Genomic DNA, 21,463 nt, shown 5'->3' with positions numbered 1-21,463 from the left:
CTTTGGGGGCAGCATGGAGGAGAGATGGTAGGGGAATGTTGGGCAAGTAGGGTTGAGGACAAATCAGTGTCCTTGAATATGAAGTATCATTTAGGTCTGAGGTGTCCATCAAGGTCAGTATTTATTGATGTCCATAAAGTGCATGATATCTTATTAAGAATTATTAGGGTTAGAATATTAGACTTTAGAGATACAGCTAATTTACTTTAAGGTAGGGAAGGGAGGGAGAGGAGAGAAAGGAATAAGCATTTATGTAGCCCCTAGTACATGCCAGAAACTGTTTTAAGTTCATTTTACAACAATTATGTCATTTGATCCTCACAACAACCCTGCAAGGTAGGTATATATTGTATTGTAGTTAAAGAGAAATGAGGCAGATAGAGTTGCCAAAAAGTGTCTGACACAAAATTCTAACTCAGGTCTTCCTGATTCTAGGCTCAATATTTGATCCACCAGCTGCCTCTGCAGGATCTAGGATGATTACAATTAGATAAGCATGCCAGTGACATAAAATTCTGCCTCCACACATTTTCTGCAAAACATTTAATAAATATAAGTACACGAAATGTACACTTATTAAGTACCTACTGTTTGTAGAGCCTTCTGCTAGGTGCTGGGAGAGATTTGAAATTTAGGTAACTTCCTTTCCTCATAGAGCTTAGAGTCTAGGGAAATCCATATATAGACATCATGAACAATTTTGGAGTATTATTGAGTTACTCATTAAAGGATTTTTTGAGCACTTACTGTATATGCAAATTGCTATGTTAAATGCTGGATCTCCAAGTAGGAAAATAATACAGTCTCTGCTCTAAAAGAGCTCACATTCTAATGGAGGGAGAAAGCACAGATGTTGAGGGATTTAAAACAAAGTTCAGTGTGAGGTTTGAGGAGGAAGATAGTTCCTGCCCAAAGAAATCAGAAAAGACTTCCTGGAGGAGGTGTGATCAGGACTCCAGTATCTGATTATAAGAATACTCCTTTGCTCCAGTCATGAGACTCTCCTTTCAGACTAGCTGACACAGGCTGAGGGAAGTTGCCAAGGTCATATGGAGCTATATACATAGGATGATGGCAACTGTTGGTCTGTTTAGAAGTAGAGTGGTGACTTTGGAGTAGAAAATGAAGAGGTCAACTTTAAACTGAGTGAGGTATGGGTAGCCCAGGTAGATTTGTAAAGCAGACTGCAGGAGAGGTAAGAACAGACTTTGGGGGACAGATTTTGTTGTTCATTTGTTCCAGTTGTGCCCGTCTCTCAGTGACCCCATTTTGAAGTTTTAATGAAGTGGTTTATTATTTCCTTTTCCAGCTCATTTTTACAGGTGAGGAAACTGAGGCAAACAGGGTTAAGTGACTTGCCCAGGATCATACCACTAGTAAGTGTATGAAGCCAGATTTGAACTCAGGAAGATGATCTCTACTGGGCTTGGAATCAGGAAGACATCTGTTTAAATATATTAAGTTAATCTTTAGTAGTAGATAATATCACTAAGGGAAAGAGCATTAGTTCATAAGAGTCAAGGGCCCCAAAGAGGCCTTTGAAAGATTTCAAAGGGTTTTTAAAATTAGATGGGAAAACATTACATCTTGATTTGCACTAATCTTTTTTAAAAATAGTTTTTATTTACCAGATATATGCATGAGTAATTTTACAACATTAATAATTGCCAAACCTTTTGTTCTAATTTTTTCCCTCCTTCCCCCTCCACCAGATGGCAGGTTGACCAATACAAGTTAAAATATAAATTAAATACAATATATGTATATATGTCCAAACAGTTGTTTTTGGGCTAATCTTTAATGGAAATTTAGCATTTCCTTCAATTATTTAAAAGCCTCATTCTACAAAAGGATCCCTTGCTTTACCACATGGCCAAAGGTGTCCATGATACCAAAACTGGTTTAGAGGGAAAAACCAGAACAGATTCTTGGAATAGAGAACTACCTAAAGAGATCAGGAAGGAGACCAGGAAGGAGACATTGGATGAATAGGAGTTTCATCTTCTTAAAAATGGGATCAAATGATACCTGATTCCTTCTGGGCTGGCAGTATATTTCAGAATTTAAATGAGGGGATGGAAATCAAGGTTCTTTGAAGGAAGAGAATGATTTCATTCTTTTGGTGGCAAGCAGCTGAGAGAGACACCAGGCGGTTTGCTAAATGACTTTCCTACCCCTGCTTACCCTTGGTGACCATGGCGTGACTTGCTCAGATGTGAAAACCGCCTTCCATCCGAAAGGGAATGATTTCAAGGAGATGGCAGTCAGCAGTGGCTAGCCTGGCTGGGAGCCCTGCTGGGAAATGGACCGTGCTGAGAATTGGCCTTCTTTGTGACACAGTGTGGCCTCTTGAATATTTTGTTTTGTGTTCCTGACCTCTCCTTTGTCATTTTAAGTTAAGCTGGCAGAATCTGGGAACCAGAAAAACCACTGAGGACTTGGTTATTGGTTTTTGCTGAGCTGATGGCACCTTGACAACAAAGAGTGAAATTGAAAGGCAAGCAAACAAAGGTGGGGAATAAAGCATTCTCTAAAGCAAGAAATAGGAGGGAGAGAGGTCATTTTTCAGAAATTAATATTTGTTATTGGAATCTAAAACCGACCTAGAACATGGCAACCAGTAGCTTTCCCTGCAACCCTTTAACAGTGACATAAGTGTTACTCTCCAGGAGTGCACTTGGCCTTGTGCATCATTTTCTTATAAACAGAATTGTAACTGGCAATTTTGGCATCTGGGCAAACAGCACGATGTGTACCCCCAAATTTACTTTTAAACATAAATGTAGATAGGTAGAGACCCTAGGATGCCCTGAGGTAACTATTAGGACAGGGAACTCATCTATGATGGGAGGGGGAAGGAAACATCTGTTTGCTCCCTATTCTAACTGTTTATTTCCTTACTGTGTGCCAATATTGGTGTGCTTTTTCCCTGTGCTGCTAATTGCATAAAGAGCAGAAGTGTCATCAGTGCCCCCTAATTTTGCTGCACTGGAACAAAGTCCAGATTAACTCACCCTAGGTGTGGTTTTGTCTATCTCTCACTATCATCAGTAGCAGCAGCAACATCCTTAGTACTTTGACTTCTATTTTACTTAGTGTCTGAATTTTCTTATCCAAATGCTCATTTCTAGTTTTTCAGTGTTTGGCTTTAGTTCTGCAAATAATTATATATTTTCAATTCCTAGAATTTCAATGCCTGGGTTTTGCCCTATCATTCAGTGGCTCTCTTTTTTAGTTGCTGGATCTCTTGCCCTGTACACCATCACTGAGCATTTCAACCTTTCTTTTGTTATAGTCTTCTGAACCCTTTCTTACATCTGTGTTTTTATAATATTTCAGATAATTTTAGAGCTCTGGAAGTCACCATTTGTTCACGTCCGTGGGAAACCTCTCCCCAGTTATTAAGAGAAATTCTTCTTGTGGGAAAAGGGAGAAAACAAATAGCTAATTGTTTTGTGGTTCATAGAAAGAGACTTCCATGTAGGATATAACTTCCTCTGTGGTGCTATTGAATACTTGGCTTGCAGGACCAGAATTCCTCCTGCCACAGCCTTATCTGATTCTAAGTGAAGCTTCTCAGTGGCAAAGAGTGAAAGAACAAATTCTGCACCTAGTTATGTTACTAGCTGTCATTTATTTGCCATCTTTTTTTATCCTTTTTCCCTTTCCCCAATTAAATCAGGAAAAAAGGAGCCTTTTTAATCAAACTGGACCATTAGCAGGTTGTGGGGTAGAAGGAAGGGAAGGAGGCATGTTTTTAAGTCCTGAAGTTACAGCTGAGGTAGAGAGTTTTTGGTGCTGTGCATAAGTAGGACTGAGCAGCCTAAAGCAGAGGCAGGGAAAAAGAGGGGGAAAGAAAGCAGGAGTGTCAAGAAGAAAAAAGAAGCAGAGTATTAATATAATGAAGAGTATGGTTTGACACTGAATGCGTTCACTTGAAGGAGAACATGTAAGAGTTACTTATTCAGAGTACTTTTTTTTTGGGGGGGGGGAGGCAGGGAGGCATTTGTGGTTAGGTGACTTGCCCAGGGTCACACAACTAATAAATATCTGAGACCAGACTTGAACTCAGATCCTCCTGATTCCAGAGCCATTGCTCTTTCCATTGTACCACCTATCTGCCCCTTCTAAGTTATTTCTAGAAACACAGTATGGTGTAATAAAGTAGCATGAGCAGTGGCCACACTATAGTAAAACCAAAATGGGCTTACCCAGGTTGAGGGTAACCAACAGGTCTCAAACTCATGGGTGAGTTAGGGGGATGTCTACTCCAAGTAAGTGAAGATTTCTCCCTGCGCAATGGGCCCGTGAGAACAATTCATGTGAAGGTGACTGAAGGCAGGCACTCTGAAGTGCTTAGATCTTGGTTAGGCATCCATTGCATCCTCGGTCATTGCCAGTCATCTTGAGTTTTGTCTTGCCATTGGATGTGTTCTGGGGAAGAGAGAATGAGGCTTATGACTTTGTGTAACTATGCTTCACATAAATTTAATTCACCTGCAAGGCAAGTCCCCCTTGCTGTCATTGGTTCTCTTCAGGAACAAAGGATGAACAAATCAGATTTAAAGTAAGGAAAACCTGGTTTCAAATCTCACCTACTTAATACTAATGGCCAATCACTTAACATCTTTCAGACTCAGCTTCCTCATCTGTAGTGGAGAAAATAACAGGTGGAATTTCAAAGGGGTATGAGAGGAACAAATGAGATAAAGTATATAAAACATTCTGAAAAGCTTATAAGCCATCTATACAAATGTGAATTTTTATCATTAGCTCAAAAAGTTTTTCTCCAGACTTTTCCCCCTCATCACAGAATCTCTGATGCATCAAATACAGGCAAGTCCTTTATCAATGACTCAGGGTTACCCTGTTAAACTTGTACATAAGCATGGCTTCCCCATCAACATCCCTGATGTACAGCCTTCTTCTCCAGTAATGGGCGATTCACTACTTCCTGTGGTAGACAATTCTATTTTAGGGCAGCTCGATTAGTTGTTGTTTTCTTACATTTAGCCTAAATCTAGCCCAACAACTTTCCCCTATCATTCCTCTTTCTCTATTCTGGGACTAAACAGAATAAATTAGATTCCTTTTTCACATGGTAGTTATTATATCCCTCTCCCACTTTCATCTCCTCTTCTCCAAACTAAACATCCCTAATTTCTTCAACCAGTTCTTGTGAGGCTTGGCTTCAAGTCTCTTCACCCCCTTGGTTATCTTCCCCTGGATGAAGAGTCAAAGTCTGAGTTCATAATTATGTTGGAAGAAATCTGCTCCAATCTTAACTGAACAGGAATGGATTAGACTACATGAGGATCTTCATCTATTCTCATCTGTTTTGATGAAAAGAAGATAGAAATGTTTGGGGCAAGTTTCCATCCTGTTTTTCTTATTTTGTATGTAGTATTCAATGGACTATTGGAAAAGTAGATAATATAACGGTTTCTTATAAATAAATAAATGTGCTAGGATATAATTTTTTTTTCTGTAGGCTCTCTGAAAACATCTTCAGGAAAACTCTAATAGTTAGGAAGATAGGAATGGCAGACCATGTCCTGTTTTCAAGTCATTTTACTTTCTTCCTCCATTATCATTTTTTTAATTGTGTCTCTTTTGGGATTTCATGGCAGAAATATTGGAGTGGTTTGTCATTTCCTTCTCCAGCTCCTTTTACAAATGAGGAAACTGAGGCAAACAAAGTTAAATGACTTGTCCATATTCACACAGATATTAAGTGTCTGAGGTTGGATTTGAATTCAGGTCTTCCTGACTCCAGTCCTGGCACTCTAACCAGTGTGCTAACTAGCTGCCTTTCATCCTCTGGCTATTTTAAAAGCTTTTTATTCCACATAGCTTGGGGGATTATGAACATTTGATATGGTAACATCTGCTAAAAACATTATTCTTAAAATTTCATGGAACAGTGCTATGTGCAGCTGATTGTGGGCAACAGTTCTGTCTGTGCTAAGATTCTGAGGCTAGCAACCTTCTGATACTTAAGTCTAACTTCCAGATTGTGTCTTGCTAGGTACCTGGCAGACCCTAAATTTTGGTAGGCAACTATAATGTCCACCATTCTTTGAATTATCTATGTTCATCTCCAAGTATAACTTTTAAAGAAAATTCTTTCTGTAACATACTATTATTGCTGTTAGCTTATGTTTACATAGTACTTAAGATTTGCAAAACAATAGATGCCATCTATCTTGTCAAAGTTCTTTTTTAAAATGTGGCAATCAAAACTGAAGACAGAATCCAGGTATCATCTGGATGGGGGAGAAAACAAGAAAACAAGCAAGACCATCACCTTCCCCATTTTTAGCAGTACACACATTAAAGCAACCTGAGATCACATTCACTTTTTTAGATCCTGGTCACATAGTGATTTGTTAAATTTCTCTTGGAGTGCAATAATATGCCCAGGACCGAATTTCTGTAGCCTGATAAAGCAGAGTGCCAGTGTTAAGTGGCAGCACATTACACATTTTTTTCCTTGGCATGGGCCCAGGTTTTGTTTTTTGTTTCACACCTAGTTTAAATTTTCTAGCTCCCAGGTTCCCCCTAATTTGTCAACAGTGGTGCACTATCCCAAGTCAAGATAACTCCAGGCCATGATTGTTTTAGATCCTGCCCCTATTCTTCTAAAGCTAATAATCTAAATCCAGCCCTCCCTTTTCTGTTAAACCTTCTATCATTAACCCTGGCCAGCTAGAATTCATCTCTTAGGCATTGAAGGGAAATGATGTCACTGGGGAAAGTGTTTCTAAGATGAATGAATGAGCATTTATTAAGTACTTACTGAGTGCTAATGATAGGTGTTATTACTATGAAGTAAATTGAACTATAAGTTCTTTTTCAAGTTTTTACCAAATACGAATTGAAGCTCCTTTATTAAAAGCAAAACAAAACAGAAGAAAGGGAAAAGAAGGAAGAAAAGAAAAAACAAAGATTTTGTGAGATTTTTCTTTTTTTTTGTTATTGTATCATTTCAGTCATGTCTGATTCTTTGTGAGCCCATTTAGGATTTTCTTGGCAAAGAAATTGGAGTGGTTAGTTATTTTCTTGTCTCGCTTGTTTTACCAATGAGGAAACTGAGGCAAACTTTGTTAAATGACTTGCCCAAGATCACACAGCTAGTGAGTGGATTTCAGGCTAAATTTGAATTCAAAGCTTCCTCATTCCAGCACTTTATTCATTGAGCTATCTAGATGTTTTTCTCCTCCTTAATTAAACTTTACAGGGTCATAGAATTTAGTATTGGAAGAGACCTAATTTTATAAGTCCCTACACTCACCCTTCCCTCCCTCCCCCCCCCCCGCCCCCAACCTATTTTTTCAAAAGAGAGAACCATCCCACTGGGAAAGAAACTTACTTGAGATTATATGGCCTTGGACCAGCATTTTAACTTAGACCTTCTGGCTCCAAATCCAGCACTCTTTCTTCTGCCCCAACCTCCCTCTCAGAGGAATAATGCATTTGGCTGACTTCTATTTTGATTGGGCAGCACAAGTCATATGCTTAGAGCAGAAAAAAGATTCCACTATCCAATGTTTGTATGACAGCAGCCACTTTAAGACCATGTTGAAATGAGATGACTCAAACCAGTAGCAGTAGAGAGCCATCTACACTCGGAGAGATAGGACTGTTGGAACTGAGTGTAGTTCACAACATACTTGCCACTCTTTTTGTTGTTTGCTTGAGTTTTATTTTGCTCCTTTTTTTTTTCTAGTTTGATTTGATTTTTCTTGTAATGATAATTACATAAATATGTGTGCATATATTGGATTTAACATATATTTCTACCAGGTTTAACATATCTTGGACTACTTACCATCTAGGGGAGGGTGTAAAGGAAGGGGGAAAATTGGAATACAAGGTTTTGCAAGGGCTAATGTTAAAGAATTGTCCGTGCATATGTTTTGAAAATAAAAAGCTTTAATAAAGAAAAAAATTATATTGGGGTTTTCTTGGCAAAAATACTGGAGTACTTTGCCATTTCTTTTTCTAGATCATCTTACAGATGATAAAACAGGTCAATGAGCTTAAGCGACTTGTCCAGAGTCACCCTGCTATAAATGTCTGTGGTAAGATTTGAGTCAGGAAAATGAGTTCCCACTTCTAGGCCTGGCACCATGATACCAACCTCAGTGCCTTATCTGATGTACAATGAGGGAGTTTGGCCTATATGATCTGCGAGATTCCTACCTTTCTTAATTCTATCAATCTATTTTTAAGAGATTATTTTATTATTTTATTGACTATATTTACTATTTTATTATCATTTTTCCATGTTTTATTCCCCGCTTCATTGTGACCCTATTACCTCTGTCTGGTTTTCCTAAGTTTAAGGCGATAAATAGAGCTTTATTTTCAGGAAGTCCATGTTGCTGAAGAGGGCCAAGTGCCATGAGCTGGTGGCTAGAAGCTCTCTCCTTGACTCTCCCTTTGGTTTCATGCATTGCTCTGTCTGCGTTCATGCTTCCAATTCCCTCAGCTTTGACAGCAAGAGAAAATCATTTTTCCAGATCTGACTGTCTGACCAAAGTCAGACTGTCTTGTATTCCTGCTAACCCGTGACTGACCTTGCCAGGCTGTTGATGTTTAGTACTGATCACACCAACTTAGTTGCCTTGACTTCTGAGCTGAGCATGGGCAGATGGGGACACTGTGATGATTTCCCTTCATTGATGAGTGGCAATGAGACTGACCCGGGAGGGCTGAAAGAGTAAGGATTGGATCAGTGTGGAGAGGGTGGGCAGTGCTCTGATTGAGCAATAACACAACCCCTGACATCTGTGCAAGAGTGATTTTTTATAAACTCAGTCTGAGATTTAGATCACACTTCAAAGTCTCCTACACTGGGTTACAAGAACAGAGTTCTTGTATTGGGATGGCATTTCCAATTCCTGTCAAGAGTGTTTATTACTATATCATAATAGAAGACTGTCAGTGGAGAGTAAACTCTGACAAGTCCTTCCTCTAAAACTGGCAATGCTTAGATTGTGAACCTTGTGATGATGGGATGTATCTTCTCTGTGAACCAGCCAAGTAAAGTTTAGATCAACTCACCAATTAGAAGTAGAAGACAGTTGGTGCCATGTTTAGAGTGCTGGCTTTGGAGGAAAACCTGAGTTAGAGCCAGCCTCAGACCTTGGTAGGTGTGTGATCCTAGGTAAAACACTTAATCTGTCTACCTCAATTTCCTCCTCTATAAAGATAATAATAGACCTTATTTTCCAGCATTGAAGATCAAATGAAATGACATAAGTAAAGAGCTTCTCAAACCTTAAAGCTATATATAACTGTATACCAAAAAGTGGGGAAATTAGAAGAACGAACAAAGGATAGTTTACTTCTCAGATTCGTGGAGAAGGAAGGAATTTGTGGTCAAAGAAGAACTAGAGATCATTATTGAGCACAAAATAGATAATTTTGATTATATTAAGTTAAAAGTTTTTGTACAAACAAAACCAATGCAAACAAGATTAGAAGAGAAGCAATAAACATGGGGGAAATTTTTACATTCAAGGGTTCTGATAACTTTCTAAAATATGTAGAAAATGGACTCAAATTTATAAGAATTCAAGCCATTCTCCAATTGATAAATGTTAAAAGGATATGAACAGACAATTTTTCAGATGAAGAAACTGAAACCATTTCTAGCCATATGAAAAGGTGCTCTAAGTCACTATTGATCAGAGAAATGCAAATTAAGATGACTCTGAGGTACCACTACACACCTGTCAGATTGACTAAGATGATGGGAAAAGAGAATGACAAATGTTGGAGTGGATGTGGGAAAACTGGGACACTGATACATTGTTGGTTTAACTGTGAATCTAACCATGCTGGAGAGCAAATTGGAACTATGCTCAAAAAGTTATCAAACTGGGCATACCCTTTGATCCAGCAGTGTTACTACTGGACTTATATGCCAAAGAGATCTTAAAGGAGGGAAAGGGACCTGTATATGCAAAAATGTTTGTGGCAGCCCTCTTTGTGGTGGCCAGAAACTGGAAACTGAGTGGATGTCCATCAATTGGAGAATGGCTGAACAAGTTGTGGAATATTATTGTTCTATAAGAAAAGATAAGCAAGATGATTTCAGAGAAGAGTGGATAAACTTATATGAACCGATGCAGAGTGAAATGAGCAGAACCAGGAGATCATTGTACATAGCAACAAGAAGACTATATGATGATCAATTCTGATGGACATGGCTCTTTTCAACAATGAGATAATTCAGGCCAGTTCCAATGGTCTTGTGATGAAGAGAGCCATCTACACCCAGAGAGAGAACTGTGGGGACTCAGTGTGAATCACAACATAGTATTTTCACTCTTTTTGTTGTTGTTTCCTTGCATTTTGTTTTTTCTCATTTTTTCCCTTTTTTGATCTGATTTTTCTTGTGCAGCAAGGTAATTACATAAATAAGTATACATATATTGGATTTGACATATATTTTTTTAACATGTTTAAAATATATTGGATTACTTGCCATCAGGGGAAGAGGGTGGGGGAAAGGGGGAAAATTTGGAACACAAGGTTTTGCAAGGGTCAGTGATGAAAAATTATCTGTGCATATGTTTTGAAAATAAAAAAAAGCTTTAATAAAAAAGCTATATATAAATGCTAATTGCTATTTTTACTATCATTATTTAAAAAGTTGACCAAATTACAATAGATTTTGGTTAGAAGGGTTCTAAAAGATCATCTAATCTAACTCTCATTTTTGAGATGAAGAAACTGATGTTATTTGACTTTCCAAGGTCACACAGGTAGCAAATGATAACATTTTCACACACTGTATTTCTTTGCCTTTTTTTCAGTGTGTTCCTCTCTTTGTCTCTCTATATGTCTGTCTCATTTTATTTTGCAAAACTAAAGATCCAGAAATTCATTAATGGAAACAAAGAAAGAAATGAAAGCTGAATCCTTCAAGATTTCTAATGAGTAGAATGAATTACTTGCTATTTGTGTTTATGGGAAAATAGTACCCCACAATACTGGTGTTTGGAAATAGCTAAGAAACAGATCCAGAGGGCTTGCTGTTAGTTTTACATCCATTGTATTCTAAATGCCTTCTTTAGCATGTACAAACATTTATGAACCCTGAAGGAAGTTTTCCTTCAACAATATGTGAGATCATTTGGAACTATGCCAAAAAGCTATTAAATTGTATATACTCTTTGACTCAATGATACTTAGGTCTATACCCCAATGAGATCAAAATAAAAGGATATTTCTATCAGGTCTTTGGTGGTAAAGAATCAAAAATTGAGAGATTATCCATCAATTGAGGAATGACAAAACAAGTTATGGTATATGAAGGTGATGGAATATTATTGTGCAGTAAGAAATGATGAAGGGGATAGTTTCAGAGGAACCTGGGAAGACTTGTACTTGTACTTGATCATGAGTGAAAGTAGTGAAACAGAAAACAATATTGTAAAGGCAAACAACTTTGAAAAGCCTTAGAAACTGATCAGCACACTAAAACCAACCATAATACCAGAGAACCTGTCATTTTACTTGCCTTCTTCTAGAGAGGTGATGAACTTACGGAATTAATAGAATGCAGGCTGAAGCATTCCTCTTTTTTTTCGGATTGTGAGGAAAAGGGAGATGTTTAATGTGGACATGACTAATTTGTTTTGCTTGATTATATATCTTTGTAATGGGTTTTGTTTTTCTTGCTTTCTCTTTGGGTGGGAGAAATGGTGGGAAAGGAAAGGATTTGGAACTGAAGATAAAATAAAATTGCATTTTTAAAAATGGCACTACAACTCAGGGCTGAGGACTGGCAGAGCTTGCCTTGAAATTACCCAGAGGATGTAGAATCAGTCGAATCCATAGGCCATAAGTGAGAAACCATTATCATATTGGGTTACATTTGTAAATGATTAAGTCAAACACATTTTCTCCTTTTCCATTTCTAATAACACCAGCAGAGAAGATGACATGACCATGTTCTGAATAGGAATTCATTCCCTCTCTGAACCTGCAGGTTCCCTTTGTCCACTTTTGGGCATTTTTTTTGGCCATGTTCCTGGCTCCTTAAGCTACAAAACATCTCTTTGTGTTTATTTGGGTCTATATTTCTTGCAAGTCTTATTTCATTGACTGTTTTCTTTCTTGTGCTACTGTTTGGGGGGTTCTCTTGGGTTTTTAATTATTTGCTATTCTCAGTCCATATTGCTTCCATACAAGACATTAACTTGGAGCTTTTCCCAATGGAATCAGCTCTTGGGTTCCTGGGCTTGGAAAGGTGAGCTTTTGCCTCACCTTGTCAAGAACCAAAACTTCTGTATCACTTTACAGCCACTTTTAAACCATGTTCTGTCTTCTGGTTCCCCAGTGTTGTTTTCCCCATTAGAATATTAACTTTTTGAGAGGCCCCAAATTTAGCACAGTACCTGGTGCATACTAAATACTTAATAAGGACTTTATCATTCATTTATGCTCCTGCCCTCATCAGCCAGTTGGATATGAATTAGCACCAGGAAATAAAGTCTGATATTTAGAATTTTATGTTCCATGGTAGGATTCCCAAAAGCAAATTCACTTCTGATGGGGCCTGAATAAGAAAAATGAACTCATGCGTGACTATGAAAAGTGAACAGTAACACCAGTAGGACCAGAGTGAGGAGGCTAACATGGAGCCTAAAAGAATTGGCAGTCTTTTCCAAAGCTGTGCCAGTTAAGTGTGCCATAGGCTCATAATAGGAATGGTAATTTCAGTGAGGGCTGAATTCTTGTTCTTCCAAGGATTGTGCTGAGGTGTAGAGTTCTGAAATGTAAATAACTGAGACTTCCTGTTCCCCCCAAGTTAGAATTCCCTCTTCCTGAGATAATCAGCTCTGTGATTGGGTTTGTTTTTCCAAGTGTACCTAAAAGGAAAAAAAAAAAAAAGAAATGTTGCTTTTATAAGCATGCTATACTCAAGTCTTGTTATTAAATAGTAATTCAGAGACTATTGGTCTGAGGCTGCAAGTGGGTTCAAATAAAATAGGATTTAGCCTTTATAGCCTACTTGATCTTGGCATCTTCTGCCATTTTCTAGGAGCATCCCTTAACTATTCATTGAGTAGTTTAAGCCTCACAACTTCAGATTCCGGGGCTGGAGTATGGAGAAGTCAAATATTAATTGGTCAGGCAGTGTATACCACTTACCATTTTCTCAATTCCTCCTCAAGTTGCTTGTTTCCAAAAAAAAAAATTAGATGATTTCATTCATCTAAGAAACTCATTCTTTCAATGTTTCTCCCCAACTTGTGGTCTTAGAGAGATCCCTCAAATGCTGAAGAGGTAAGCAACGTTCTCAGGATCACACAACCAGTGTGTATCAAAGAGTACACTAGAACCCAGGCCATGTTGCAACCAAGGCCAGCTCTCTATCCATTATTGGTAGAAAATTGAGTAGCATGGGTCTTGGCTATGGTCAGCGGACCGAAAGGTTGAGCATTCAGAGCTCATGAGACGTGGCACTTGACTAAAGGAAGATCTAAGTAAGATGTCTTTCTCATATTCATAGTAGGAAGCCAAAGAAGCTAAACTAAAGGTTGTGGAAAGAAAAAAATAGAATAGGAAAGATCATGGAGCTGGGGGATGGACGGGGTTGAGGGGAGGAGTCAGAGAATGCTCCTAGTTAGGAGAAGGAATTCTAAGGAGGGACCTTTGAGAAGAGAAACTAAAAGAGCAGGAAGTGAGATGGGTATGAAAGGAGAAGACTGTAATGGGACTCACCAGCTGAACCCGGTAACAATGGCACCAACCAAACCTGGGTGCTTTAAACAGGAGATAGTGCGTTGTGCTCTCAATTAGGTTTTCCCCATTCATTCAACAAGTATTTCTCAAGCATATATACTTGTATACTGTAGACTCAGACTGCTCCAGATGAAGAATTCTTTACAAAAAAGCCTAGAAAATAGCCCCTTCTCTCTCAAAGTTGACTCTCTTCTTGGGAAGCTTAGACACTTAGCTCCTATAAAACAATTTAACATTTTTGAGGCAGTCTTTGATTAAGTGATGAAATGTGAGGGTTAAGGCAAAAGGCAGTGTCAGGAGTTTAGAATGGGCCAGAATGGTCTAGAAAATCTTTCAAATCAAGGCCTTTAAGGTGGGCCCTGCCAAACCAAACTGATGCTGCACAAATAGTGACATGGTCATGGATTTGAAGAGACCATAAGTACTTTTTCAGCTTGTGCTTTCCAAAGGGTGTTTATCACGTGTGTGTCTGTGTGTCAATGGTAGGACTTGGAAGGCAGCCCCATCTCCTAATTTGCAGTCCTAAGCTCTCCCTGCTTGCACAAGCCCAAAGGGTGTTTCCCATGTCTTTGCCTATCATCATCTTCCATCATCAAATCTGGGAACAAACTGAGCACCTTGTTTGCTTTTCAAAAATTTCGTGAGTTGTTTTTGGCTATTTGCTGACTGTGGGTGGTGGGGGTCAGGGAGGGAGAACGAAACTTTAGTCTTTTCTCCTGAGGCTCCCAAGTAACTTTATGAATGTTATCCCATGGCAAGCAGCCTTCTCTCTCTTTTGTGGCTAGAAAATATGAGGTAAAGAGACCAGCTGCCTGTATGGTTGATTTGCTTTAGGTTAAAGAACATGAGTCAGAGGCAAAGCTGGGAAGAAAACTTGGGCTCCTGGTGCTCTCAGGTCTAAGCTCTCTTACTTTGGGTTATGATTCTCACCTGTTTCTCCATCAAGTCTTTGTCATGCTTTGGATACCATCTTCACCATTCTTGTGTCTTTGCTCACAGAACAGTCATCATTGTATCTGAATCTTAGCATGAATCACCAGATCATTACTGGTGACTAGAATTTGGGAAATAAAGGAGAGGCATGAGGCAATGTGTTTGTGGCCTTTGCTACCTCTCACCTTGCCCAGTACCTTTAAATACATAATGTGCAGATCATTGGCTTCCTGTTACACATTGGAATACTATATTAGAATCATGGAAGTTTGAGCTGGAAGTCACGTCAGGTTGTTCATTCTAACCCTTCTAGGACTTGTCCTTGCTCTAGGCAAGATAGAGGCAGGACTTTTAATTACAATAATCAAGTAGATTCAAAAAACAATCAATCACTAGAGGTTTTTTTGTTTGTTTGTTTGTTTCTCATTGACAATAACTGCACACATTTCTTTCTCATTCTAGAATTTTTATGGAGAGTTTATTTTTTTTCTCACATTTTACATCTATAAAGATAGATTTAGAATTGGAAGGAACTGTTTAGTTCAGTCCACTCATTCCATAGGAGTGACCCAGTAAATAGAAGAGTGGATTTGGAACCTGGGTCATCTTCAAATATAATTCTCTTTTTATTAAAGCAAATTCTTTTATCTTGAAAAGTACAAGTGGAGCTATTATGTAAATGCATAAACTTGTAAAGTAGAAAGAACACTGGATCTGAACAGGTAGGACCCAAGGATGTGTTCTGACTCTGCTGTTTTCTGTGTGGTCTGGGCAAGTCATTTAAATTCTTTGAACTGAAGCTTCTTCATCTATAAAATGAAACTGTTGAGTGAGATCATCTCTAAGATGGCTTTCACTCTTGGAATACTATGCTCTTTGAATATAGCACATTGCTTCTGAAGAGAGTCCTGCTTTTGAAACTCCTGTGACCTTGAAATAGAAGCAGGAGAAAAAAGTTCAAATCCCAATTCTTCCACTTATCAATGGGCAAACTCATTTCAATAGAAAGGTGCTGCTTTTGGTCCATATTTTTGTACACATACCCTCTTTGAGATTTCTGCTTAATAGTCACAAGTAGCTTTATTGAGTTACGTGAGTTCTCTTTGTTGAGCAAATCTCAACTCCAACTTTGCTTTGCTCAACTCCAAAGTAGGATTCCCCTGTACATGTGACTCCTACATCTGTTGAGGTTTCAGAGAAATGGATGGCAACTAGGTTTCCGGGGCAAGTGGAAATGGAGCTAAAAGAAAATAACAACTCTTATAATTTATTCAGTCTATTCATTCTGCATGTAGGAAGATAAGTCACTTGAACAAGTAACTTAACCTCTCTGAGTTTCAATCTCTTCATTTATAAAACGAGTTTGGGACTAAATGACCTCTAAGTTTGTTTCCAGAGCTAAACTTATGATTCTATGAAGCAAGGTCTTTGTTATTACCCAACTGATGAGGGAACTGGAGCAGAGAGGCAAAATAATTTTCTCACAGTCATGCAATCAATTCATGACAAAATACCTTAACATTGGAGGGAATATTTTTAAGATAAACTGCCCTTTATTGAGACATTAGTTTGTCCAATCCCCTTCCTTTAAAATATTTTAAGCAGAATTTTTTTTTAACTAAGCTCAAAATGCTAGCAGAAGTCAAGTTCTAGGTTTGAAGAATAGGATTTTTTTTGGGGGGGGCATCTTGATGATAAATGTCTAGACCCAGAGAGGGGTATAGGAAAATGTGGGTTGATCTATTGAACTGAATCCTAGGTTTAGGAACAATATTTAATGTTATTTTTGTTCTTTATCTTTTAACTCATCAGAAAAAATAATAATGCTTACAGTCTAGTATATTTTATCTGTTGCAATTGTTTAACATATGAAAAGGAGGTTACTTGTGTTCTCCTTTAGGGATAATCTATGAAATTGCTGTGATTCTTGAAAAATTGGGAAGCATGCTTAGCATCATTCTTCTGAACTTGTGATTAATCCTTGTTTTTATCAGAATTCTGAAATCTCTCAATGGTGTTGTCTGTACAGTGTTGTGGTCATCCTCTAAATTGCTTTTCCTGTTCTCATTTTGTACTTTATAAGTTCATGCAAATCTTATGAGGATTTATATGAAGTGATACAAATTATGATATAACTTGATTGATACAAGAAAATATAATTTTATCTTTATATTTTCTTGTATCAATCAAGTTCTATCATACTACATGGCATTCATGCATCACAATTTCTCCTCCAGCTGACCAACTTCCTTACTCCTCAATCAATGGGCAAATTCATTCCAATAGAAAGATGCTGCCTTTTGGTCTATGTTTTTACACGTGGTTTGTACACATACCCTCTTTGAGATTTCTACTTAATAGTTACGCAGTAGTTCCAATGAGTTCTGTGAGCTCTCCTCTTTGAACAAGGTAGTTCCCCTATACACGTGAATCTGACATCTGTTGAGGTTACAGAGAAATGGATGGTAACTAGGTTAACCTGGGCAAGTGGAAACGGGGCTAAAATAAGAAAACAACTCTTGTAATTTATTCAGTCTATTCATTCTGCATTTTTTGCGGGTGTGAAAATCTGTGGAATTTCCTCTTCATGAGACATTCCAAGCCCTCTGGTGAAGAGGATTCAACTTGCTTCAGCAAGTGCTGATAAATAAGGTCCATTGAAAATCTTGTCGTATGTCCATCAAATAAACGGAGAACTTAAAAGGATAAAACCCCATGGGATACTTTGGAATCAGAATGTTTCAGTGAAATTCAAAGAGAAGATCTAGGTATATTGCAAAAAAAAAAAAAAAAAAAAAAAAATCAAATAGTTGTGGGAAATTGGATAGATTTGTGTGGTTTAAAAAAAATTTCCCCCCAATACTATTGGTTGAAAAAGCCCTCTTTGGTCGTCGTGGAAACAGGACCTAAATGAGGATGTGGAAGAACATGGGTCTTTTGTTCCTAATGGGCACAGTTGATAATGGGATTTGTTAATCCTGAGTAAACCACTCTTCCCTCTGATTTTGCTACTCTTTGCTCTACTTACGTAAGCACTAGACAAGAACCATGAGTTTTGGAGGCACATGTCCCTGAATGAACATGAAAAGCCCCCTTTGGATTTCTGCTTATGCTATTTTTACTTTCATTCAGGATTAAATGGAAGCAGGATGACGTGTGTTTGTGTCTGTGCATGTTTGTGTTGATTTCGGGAAGCCCCCCCCCCTTTTTTTTAATGTACTATTCCTTGGTCACTGATTGTTCTCAAGAGTCAAATTGCATTATCTTTGTGATTGCTGACATTTAAGCAGAGAGAGAAACTCCTTAGTGAAAGAAACTGCTTGTTTTTGCCCATTCTGGTCTGTGGTATGAACTACAAATTTAGGGCTAAAGAAAAGGCAATGTGGGCCAGTAGAGTACTACTGTTGGAACTGGAAGACACCTAGAGAGGTAACTTTCAGAGAGGCCTTCCTTTCCTCATCTTTAAAATGAGATTAGACTAGAAGATTTCTGCTAACATTCTATGAATGCCTAAAAAGTTTGGATTCTGGGTATAAAAGCCTTTGTTAATGAAGCAACACTTTGTAGGAGAAAAGCCAAAATATTTGCAATCAGAAATCCTGGGTCTGTGTCCTAGATGTAGATGAAATGACTAAACAAATTAATTCATCTCTTTAGATCTCAGTATCTTCAACTGAGAAATAAGGATTGTTTGGTGGGGTTTTTTTTTTCTTTTTAAATGAGATTACTTCCAGCTTTAAATCCTATAAACTCATAGTTTTTTGTTAGAAAGGAGAGAATTGATTCTCTTCTTTGTTTCTGTGCTAATTGATTGCATGAAAAAATAACTCATGTTTGTAATTTTACTCTTTCTATGAGTTCCTGGTTGTGATTATTGTATAATCCAGCATGGTCTCATTTCATTACTCTCCATCTATTAAATACGTCCTTCTCTATTCTCATTTTTGCTTCCTGTATGTGTTGGGACAAATGGCTTCAAACTAGATTTAGTTGCCAGTGAGAACTATCCAAAGGAGGAGGGCTATTTTGGAATGTAGTGATTTTCACTTGGAAACTAGATAGTTACTTTTCAGTAGTATAGAAAAGATTCTCAAGGGGGCACAGGTTAGACTAGATGATTCTGAGATTCTTTCCAATTCCAAGACTCTAATACTTTTATCAAACAGCTTATGTGTCCTGAATCTCTGTTTCCCCATCTGTAAAATGGGAAGAAGAATACTTGAGTTATCTTTTGCCCAGAATTTCTGTGAAACTTGGATAAGGTCTATGGAGTCACTTTGTAATTTAAATCATGGTGTTAGTCTAAGTGAGGATAGTCCCAGCTGGGTGTTTTTGGCTTGACTGCAAAGGTGGGAGTCCTTTGCAGATGGAATCGCTGCAGCATGCTTGCTGGGGGGGGAAAAGATGGGTTCCTCCTACCAGGATATACTTCCCCCCCCCACTCCCTGTGAATTAGAGCAATTATTAGCAGCGTGGTTCCAAGAAGCTGGTTGAGCCAAAGCTGGCTAATTCTCTTACTGAACACAGTTTAGCTAGAAGCAGTCATAAATGAAAAATGATCTGAGTGCTGTGGGTGGGGCTCCTGAGTACAGGAGGTGAAGGAGGAGGGTGGAAGGAGGGAGGGACTGACTGACTGGCGAAGAATCTTTTCTTGTGTTCACTGGAAGCATGGATAGCTGACAGGAAGTCCGGAGTAGCTCACTTGCATGGTTCACATTTTTCTTGATAGTAAGTAACCTTGGAGTTTTAATTGCTGAAGAGAAAGGAAGAAGAAAAATAAACTTTGGGGCCTGTTCTTTTCAAGTGGTTGTTCATGGGAAGAAGACGCTCACCTGTCAGACTCAGGCAGCAGGTAGGGTGTGTGTGTGTGTGTGTGTTTGTGTGTGTGTCTTGGAGAGGAGGTGGTCACAGGATAGAGTATAGAAGGTAGGGGGTTGTCAGGTGTGTGTGTATGAGAGTACACGGGGTATATGGGAAATGCATTAGCCACATGGAACACAGCTTCAAGTTGAATTGTGTCAGCACACGCCTTCACAAAGATATAGATAAGGAGGAATCTCCGGCCAGTTATTCATTCACAAGCCTAAATGATAAGTGGGTTTTTCTTTTCCCTATTTCTTTTTTTTTTAAACATGTATGTAGTGTCTGGAGTTAAGATTTACAGCAAGTTGGCAAATACTAAATGAACTACAGACACTGTCAGGCTGTGGATTAACTCAGCCGGAGATCAGCTGGCTGCTGGGAGAGTCAGGCAGAGAGCTCCTAGCCTTTTTGCATGTTGGAGCCAACCAGGTGCAACTAGTTTTGTATCAATCAGGCCCTGGAAGAAAGGAGAGGATTGTTCTAGCTCTAGGAAAGAGTCAGAAAATGACTGGGATTCGGGGTGTAGGATTTTCTGCTTTAAAGCAGAATTAGAAATGACTGTGATGTGACTACAGGGATGTTTTGCTGGGGAAGCTTGGGAAATCGGGGTGATGGCTCTGCCTAAGGGACAAAGAAGTACTCAGGGTTGGACTTCACTGTTTGCCCTGAAGCTCAGATTACTTCAGGACTCAACAATGATTTTGGATATTTTGTGCTTCTCCTCAAAAACATTCTTTTCATTGTTCAGATTTAGGATCGACAATAGGAAGTGAAGTAAAATCAAGAATATTGAGGTCATTTCTATTGTCGTAGTCCCTACCTTGGAGGAGGCAGTGGAGGCACAGGGGAGAGATGAGTGCCTCCAACATCGGGGAACATGGGTTCCAATTCTATTTCTGATACTTATTCCTTCTGTGTTCATGAACAAATCACTTAATCTCTCTTTGGCCTTAATTTTTTTTTAATTAAAGCTTTTTATTTTTAAAATATATACATGAATAATTTTTAGTATTCACCCATTCTCTCCCTTTCTTTCCATTCCTTCCCCTAGACAGCAAGTAATCCAATATATGTTAAACATGTACAATTCTTCTATGCATATTTCACAATTATGCTGAACAAGAAAAATCATCAAAATGGGAAAAAAATGAGAAGGAAAACAAAAGGCAAGCAAACAACAACAAAAGAAGTGAAAATGCTATGTTGTGATCCACACTCGGTTCCCACAGCCCTCTCTTTGGGTGCAGATGGCTCTCTTATTGCAAGACCATTGAAATTGGCCTTAATTTTTTCATCTGTAAAATGGGGGAATGAGAGTGGAGAAAGGAAGTGGGCTGCAATGAATGATGTTAAAGATCCTATTCAAATCTTTGATTGAAAATGGCAAACTTTCAAGAAGAGGGGTTGGGGTATTTGTGAAATTCATTAGTGATGGTGCAAGTCACCGGGAAAAATCATTTATTTTCAGAGTGGGCTTAATGTTAAGTATAATTAGAGAACTGGATCAAATTTCCCTGGCTGTTTGTTGTGGACCACAGCTCTTATTCACATGAGCAGGTGTGGCCTGTGGGAGCTGTCCTTGGCTTGTGGCTGCTTTATGACTCTGTCACTCTGGCCTTAAGGATTAGATGGTGGTTTTGCTCAACAAGATCACCCCTATTTCAAAGTTTCTCTATCCCTAGACTTTTTTTTATTTTTCAAATTGATAATGTTTTATTTTTACATTTCCTTCATTCCCCCTATTCTTCTACCTGAAGAACTATTCTTATAATAAAAAAAGAAAGAGGAAAAAGAGCAAAACTAACACATCAGTTAAATTCAATATTATCTCTAGTATTCCACACTGAAAGTTCCCCATTTCTGCAAAAAAAAAAAAAGAAAGAAAAAGGAGTTGCATTTT

The 21,463-nt window shown here is 38.3% G+C and overlaps 1 protein-coding gene across 15 annotated transcripts in view; it reads left to right on the top strand.

Moving 5' to 3' along the window:
- The window catches only part of PDZD2 (PDZ domain containing 2), a 499,259-nt gene that overhangs the window by 282,872 nt on the left and 194,924 nt on the right, over positions 1-21,463 (top strand). Inside the window, exon 1 of one of the 15 annotated variants that reach the window (XM_074279481.1) lies at positions 19,368-19,428. The exons of 13 other annotated variants lie outside the window; for them this stretch is intronic. The gene's annotated coding sequence lies outside the window, so the exon portion shown is untranslated. Of the gene's footprint in view, positions 1-19,367; positions 19,553-21,463 lie in introns of those variants that run through there. One more of the 15 variants, XM_074279479.1, reaches the window with a different exon arrangement.

Source organism: Sminthopsis crassicaudata, chromosome 1, assembly GCF_048593235.1.
Source record: "Sminthopsis crassicaudata isolate SCR6 chromosome 1, ASM4859323v1, whole genome shotgun sequence".
Lineage (NCBI taxonomy): Eukaryota > Metazoa > Chordata > Mammalia > Dasyuromorphia > Dasyuridae > Sminthopsis > Sminthopsis crassicaudata.
Note: the sequence above shows the minus strand (reverse complement) of the source record. Positions and strands in the feature narration are given on the sequence as shown.